Here is a 7,500-nt window from a genome sequence, read left to right on the forward strand (position 1 = left end):
TGTGTCAATTAGATCGTTGTTAAGGCGTTGTATTTTCCTCAATTAATTGTGTGCGGTTTTTGGGAGTGAATGAACAGCATAACGCTAAGGTGTGGTGGTATTTAGATTCTAGTTAAGATACGGACTAAACTTAGAACGGAGAAAACCAGCAGATACTAAATCTCTAATTTACATTCTTAAAGGGTTATAACAGGTCAACACTCCTATACTAATATGTGACCTATCTCAGTGTTAACCAGACAAAAAAATATAATTAAAAAGTATGCCTTTCTGCCACGATGAGATATCGTCGCCAAGGCATTCCACGAAGGAATATAGGTAACTCATCAAACAAGATGTCTGATATCAACAGCAATCACCCATGTTGTCCAAGTGAGCAAATTGGGGGTTAATAATCTTGTCCAAGGGAAAAAAACAAACGAAAGTGCCTAAAGCGAGGCTCGAACCCGGGACCTCCGAGTCACAGTGCCACAGTGCCAAGCGCATTCTATCTATAGATAGTATGCGCTTGGCTAAGAAGCCCACAACATTGCCACCCGGAAATATAACTGACCAACACAGAAACTATGTGTAACCTTAAACGTTTATATAGTCTGGTTAATACAGTTTAGTGAGAATTACTCATAAACGCGGATGGCAAAAAACAAATACAAAGACCATAGTGACGTCATCCTAGTTCTATCTATATAATACACGATAGTTTCGTGTCCTTAACACCGGCCAAAAAAAGCGTATCCGATGCAGTCAGATCGATAATATTAGCCAGAAAACGTTTCTTCATTTTCTTGCGTGCGTGTGTGTGTTTATGTGAGTGTGCGTACGTGTGTGTGTGATTGTGTGAGTGTGAGCGTGAGTGTGATTTTGCTTGAGAGTGACATGATGAATGCACCAAAGAGCGATCACTACGAACAAAACGAATAAAACCTCACGCACGTGCCTACCACTAATCCATCTAAAAATAGAAACAATAAGCATGTATGCAAGACACGGCTATAGCTAGTTTAGAATTGAAGACAGTAACTGTAAGTAGGTGGCGGCGAAGAGAATAAATAGTGGAGCGGAGTGGCGTTTTTACGCTCTCTCAACCAGCCACTCACTCACTCACTCACTCACGATCACACAGTCTCTCAGTACTCACTACTCACACAATTAATTGGAATGATATCACGCACCGCGTTCCTTCTGACTTAAATGAGAGAGAAAGCGAGTTTATGAGATGGAGGAAGAGTGATAGAACTGCATTGATAAAGAGAATTTAATGATTAATGATTTTCATTGATGATAGAGCTAGTTGAGGGTGGGAGTGATGATATTAATAGATTAGAAAGCTGTAGATCAAAGCAGATATTTATGAATTTATGAATAAACTATGCGGAGCGGTCCCAGTGGATTCGCTTAATTTGATTGGTAGCTATTTTTAGCTGGATACAAATTTCACCTCTGACCTCCCATTCATTCTTTCTGTCTTGCGACTTGCGACTTGCAAAGCAGAGGATGAGTCAAGTGTCACACACAGTGTTTCATTCCATGTTATGGCTTTTAATTTTTTTATGAAATGAAATGAGTAATGTTATGATTCAAAATCGATTTATTTCTTGATGGAAAAGGACGTTTGTTTTGTTGTTCGAATAGGTTGAAGGATTGGCTTTCCCAAGGAAACGGACTAGAATCCTTGAGTCAGAGTGAGTTGTGCAGAATTTTAGTTTACTCACAATGCGGTCCGCCGATCAATATTATTACAACCTCCATTTCTTCCCTCACTCTACGATGTCTCTGCTCTAAAGATAGATAGCATGCGCTTGGCTAAGAAGCTCACAACATTGCCCTCCGGAAGTATAACTGACCAACACACAAAACTGTGTGTATCCATGAACTTTTATAGTCGGGTTAATACAGTTCAGTGAGCATTACTCATAAACGCGGATGGCAATAATAATAATAATAATAATAATAATAATAATAATAATAATAATAATAATAATAATAATACTAACAACAACAACAACAACTTATAAAAAATGATATTGATTGACCCAATTCTAGAGGGATTACATATAAAAAGAAATCGATCAAATTATTTCTTTACCCCATTGGTTAAAATTAATTTAACTATATATCGATTTGAAGGGCTACATGATTCAATATTGTCGTAGTGGTGTTTGTTTCGTAATGACGCATGGTAGCTTAGTAACTGGCTCTAAACTATCGGAACAATGGCGGGCGCCCTTATGAAATATTTCTCCGATGAGCATAAAAGCGTATCCAGAGGAAAAAAAAAAAACCTATTATAAACCCATTATTCTATTTTTCTATTTGATTGTTTGCTCAGGATGACGAATTGAAAAATGACATTGAGATTGAGTTGAGATTATCGACTAGTCTCTTAATCTTAACATTCATGTGTGTGGTCTTCATATGCGTGATCCATCGTCTCAAAGCGGTATTATTTCAGGATGAATCAGTCCTAAAAACTTAATTTGTAATAGGATTCAATAATCTGATGTCACGTCGCCCAGCAACGGTGGCCATCGTGGTTCTAAACAAAGAAAATCGGTACTTTTTAATCTTCATGCTTGCTAGAAGTTTTCATATGTCTTGTGATCAGAATGTGTAAAAATCAAAACATGATCAGATTTATAATGGGTTGGGGTTTTTTTCCTCTGGATACGCTTTTATGCTCATCGGAGAAATATTTCATAAAGGCGCCCGCCATTGTTCCGATAGTTTAGAGCCAGTTACTAAGTTACCATGCGTCATTACGAAGGAAGTGACGTTTCGTCTGTTGAAGATTATTAAACGATAGGAAATACGAACTTTGAATCTATTTTCAATGTAAGACATTCCATTTATACCCCACAAATAATGAAAAGGAATTGAACCCCCAAGATTCAGATCAGTGGCTAGGAATGCAATATTTCGGGACCAGGTTCATCCCGACATGATACGCCTTTGAGACGGTGGGTCACATTTACAGACCTTCCTACTATCACGAAATATTCGTAAAAATACGAATTTTTGGCTTCAACAATAGAAATAAATAGACATTTTTGATTCAATACAATGTGTTAAAAAGAAAACTTTGATGCCAGAAAGCACATATTCAGGGGTTTGAAGGCATATTAAATACTGCGAAGGGTGAAATATTAATTTGTAAAGTTAATCATAGTGACTTCTATTTCTTCTCTCTGAAAACTACGAATTTTTAACATTTCAAGTTGGCAGGTCTGCGTTCATTATTATATGTTTGACCCTTAAAAATAGTCATAAGAATAATTAATGCCCTTGTTCCGCTGTTTAAATTTTTGTTTTTTGCTTGTTAAAGCAACCGTTTGTACTTTTGTGATCTTTGGCTAGATCCCAGTGCATTAATATTCAATCACATTGTGAACAACTAAAGAATTATATTTCTTATCATTTTCATTCTAAATTTACTTTTCGGGGTCCCGATTCATCGGGTCTTAAAACGTTTTTCAGACGGTAGATCGCAAATGCAAAAGACAAAACTGTTTTCATGTAGCTCTGAGTCCGACAGTCACATCCTCATGTCTTCACAGCAATCATGAGGCTCATGGGATCTAAGCTGGAACAGCAGATAGGTCTAGAGACGTCGCTGGGTCCTACCGTAGTCATTGTAAACTTATAGCCTGACACTAGTGGCGTGGCATGATTACAGTTTGATGTGGTGCCAGAACCAGAAGAAAATGACATAAACCATGCTGTAATTGTAAATACAATAGAAAGGGGGGGGGGGGAATCTAAAGAAAAGACTTAGTCAAAGAAGTAAGAGGCGGTATATACCATTTCTTAAGTTTTTTTGTTTTTTTATTAATGCTGTAATCCATTTTTGGATGCGGTGCCAGGCACCAAATCAACCAATGTAGCCACGCCCCTGACTGACACTGACCAAAAAATGACGTCAAAATTCCAGTCTTTTGCCACAAAAGAAAACAAATCAACGGTTCCAATTTTGTGCTGTGTTTTTATAAACAGATCGACCTTAGTTAGAGTTTATGTAGGACTTTGAGTGACTGCCAATGCTGAGTTTGTTTAATAAATGTCAGTAACCCTGGAATGTTATAGGAGTCATCATAATAATTACAATACAGAGTGCTGGATTATAACGCCACGCGTTCTAAGGCACATTTTGGAAAGTGGCCTTATAACTCACTCAATCCTAGAGATTTTTGCTACTTTTCAAAATTGGAAGAAATAAAAAGTATTAAAATGAGCATGTACATAGATAGTTTTATTCAACTACCATTAACATGCAAACACTAAAAACATTAACTTTGATACTACACCTATAATTTGTCTCAGAAAATTGTAATAAATAGGCATGGGGTAAAAGTAACCCCGGGTATACTACGGATATAGTCAGTGTTAGGGTTGAGTGAGTAACAATGTGTAGCTTGCTAATAATAAAAATGATTAATATATAAGTTTAAATATAAATCAGAAAAGAATCACCGGGTTTTTTTTTTCATTTTGAGATTATTCTTGTTTAGGAATGTGCGGCTATGTGGTCTTGTGGTATAACACTCGCTTTCGAATCGGGAGGTCCTAGGTTCGAGCCTCGCGCTCAGTGCATAGTTGAGTCCTTGGAAAAGGCTCTTTACTTACATTCTTTCACCATACTCCGGTGTAAAATGAGTACCTGGCCGTTAACAGCGTTGCCTTTGTCCGAAAAATTGTAATATCGCCGAACAGGCGTCAAGTCCCGTCTTACATGTTAAATGTTGCTGTTGACCAGGGACCTCTTGTAAAGCGCTTTGAGCACATTTAGTGGATATTGCGCTATATAAAGCTCTTTTTTTTTCATTTTAGAATTATTGTCGATATAAGTAGTTTCGATTTAAAAGAATGTTACTTGAGACAATAGGGGGCAGCGTGGCTCAGGTCTTCGCTTCCTACCCGAAAGGTACCGAGTTCGATCACCCGCTGCTGCGCTCTGTGGCCTTGAGCAAGTCACCTCGCCCTGGTTCAATTTGTGGCGCTGCACTGCGGCCGACGCCTGGGTTCTTCCAGTCTCCCCTTGGACTAGACCCTAGAGACAAATTTCCCCTACGAAATGAATAATGGGAATTTTATTTTATTTTTATTTATTTATTCTATTTTAATATTTGAAAGAGAATTAAGTTTCGTATAGTCATCCAACATCAAGGTTAATACAGTCATCAAAACAAGATTATGGTTCTAAGAGTCTGTGTGTCTATTTCCGTCTTTTTCATCGCTAAGAATGGCATACAGTTGAATTTTATACATTTATTTAGCTTTTAGGCAATATGGTAACTTGCTTAACTTCAAATTCATTTTGAATCGAACATTAAGTGTAATATTCTGTTGGTGTCTATTTTCTTCGGGGGTTTCACATTAACATGGCCTGACCCACCGTAGGTGCGTGTGTGGGTGTCTCCCTTCACCCCCCCCCCCCCCCCCTCCTCTTCTCTCTCTCTCTCTCTCTCTCTCTCTCTCTCTCTCTCTTTTTCTCTCTCTCTCTCTCTCTCTCTCTCTGCATGTACATATGTGTGTGTGTGTGTGTGTGTGTGTGTGTATGTCAGAGTGTTTTTGTTTGTTGGGGGAGGCGAAAAGACAGTTGGTAGAGCACTAGACTAACAATCGAAGGGTTCCGGGTGCAGTAGAGGATAATATTTCTGATCCCTCTATCTACTCTGCTGTGGGTAGATAGATAGATATGTAGATCTGATGAAAAGTACTTTGCATACAATTGTTAATGTCCGTTTAACGCAAAAAAAAAAAAAAAACCCCAATAAATTAGCTTTTATATAACGCAATATCCACTAAACTTGCTCAAAGCTCTTTACAAGGGGTCCCTGGCCAACAGCAACATTTAACATGAAAGACGGAACATGACGCCTGCTCTCAGGCGATATTACAATGTTTTTCGGACAGCGACAACGCTGTTAACGGCCGGGTACTCATTTTATACCTAAGTACGGTGAGAGAATGTGAGTAAAGAGCCTTCTCCAAAGACTCAACTATGCACCGAACGAGGCTCGAACCCAGGACCTTCCGTTCCAAAAGCGAATGTTATAACACAAGACCACATAGCGGCACGATAATAAACTTTATCTCCATTTGCTTTTAGTACTCTAAGAGACACTACTGAAAATATCCACAATATAAATCTCTCTCTTAATTCTCTTCGGGCCTTGAGGCACATAGGGCATCCACCAGACATCTCCATTTTTTGCGATCGGCTGCTTTTGCGGTGGCTGTATTCCAGGACAGGCCTGCTTCCTTTAATTCTTTCTCCATGGTCCTTCGCCAGGTTTCTTTGGGTCTTCCCCGATGTCTCTTCCTATCTGCATAAATAGCCTGGTTTTATTGTAACTTCATTTTCTTTCCTTCTGTTCCAAAAATAATGTTGGTCTATATTTTTTCCAGCTTCCAGTTAAAAAAAAAACAACAATGTATAGACGATTTGCATTATGTTACAAGGGATGCCGTCACTTATTGGCTTCCAACCAAAAAATGGCGCTTGTTCCCATCGCGTTTGCCAAAACTGTGCCAACTGCATGCTACGAGATGTAATGATGTCTGTAATGCATGTTCTTTTAATGGCATTTCCCCGTGAGAGGTAGCAATGCATTTAGTAATAGGTGAATGAACCCACAGTGAAACCTCTGTTATATCGTGCCCTCCCTTCTACCTGCTATACCGCCAGCATCGTATATATACAACCAACCCGAATGACTAACTACTACCACTAGTACGATGGTCGTTTTTTGTTGGTTTTTTTTTTTTTTTCGTTTTTCGTTTTTTCCTTAGATTGTTTTTTTTTTGTTTTTTTTTTGGAAGGGGGGGGGGGGGGTTGTTTGTTTGTTTTGTTTTTTTGTTTGTTTTTTTTTGTTTTTTTTTTTGGGGGGGGGGGGGGGTGGGGGGAGGGGTTCTTTCTTTCTTCTTTATTTTTACTTTTATTATTCAATTCTCTTAATATTTAGACGTAACGTTACAATTATGCACACGTTTATTCATTTCCTTGGTTAATTCTGTATTTTATTCTCTACCATTGAGGACTGTGGTGCGCGTCATTATTTATGTATTCTACCCGTTGTTCATTTACAGTTTCTATTATCACTGCGGAGTTGTGTGTGTTGGAACCGCGATCTCAAGTAGTCGGGAAGAGAAAGAGAGAGAGAGAGAGAGAGAGAGAGAGAGAGAGAGAGAGAGAGAGAGAGAGAGAGAGAGAGCTCTAATAATGACTAGGATTAGAGACAATCTTTTTTGGGATCGTGGATAGTTCATACGGTAGAGTCACGCTCTTGCCGGCGAGGCGGAGTTGTCGTACCAGTAAGGTCGCCGGTTCAAACCCCCATCACCGCTGCGAAATTTTAATCTCTTATTGTCTTCTGGCACTTTCCTACTCACTTCATCTCTTGTTGTCAATGCCAACCCCGTGTGTGTGTGTGTGTGTGTGTGTGTTGTGTGTGTGTGTGAGTGTGTGTGTTATATTTTATAGATATAATGATGTGATATGTA

General features: G+C 38.7%; 1 protein-coding gene across 1 annotated transcript in view; it reads left to right on the plus strand.

Annotated features, from left to right (window-relative positions):
• The first annotated feature begins 1,477 nt into the window (after window positions 1-1,477).
• LOC144974474 (uncharacterized) overlaps window positions 1,478-7,500 on the plus strand; it is a 68,856-nt gene continuing 62,833 nt past the window's right edge. Inside the window, exon 1 of the mRNA XM_078917372.1 lies at window positions 1,478-1,682. The gene's annotated coding sequence lies outside the window, so the exon portion shown is untranslated. The remainder of the gene's footprint in view (window positions 1,683-7,500) is intronic.

This window comes from Berghia stephanieae, chromosome 6, assembly GCF_034508935.2.
Source record: "Berghia stephanieae isolate SIO BIC M18660-M18661 chromosome 6, UCSD_Bste_1.3, whole genome shotgun sequence".
NCBI classification, from domain to species: Eukaryota; Metazoa; Mollusca; class Gastropoda; order Nudibranchia; family Aeolidiidae; genus Berghia; species Berghia stephanieae.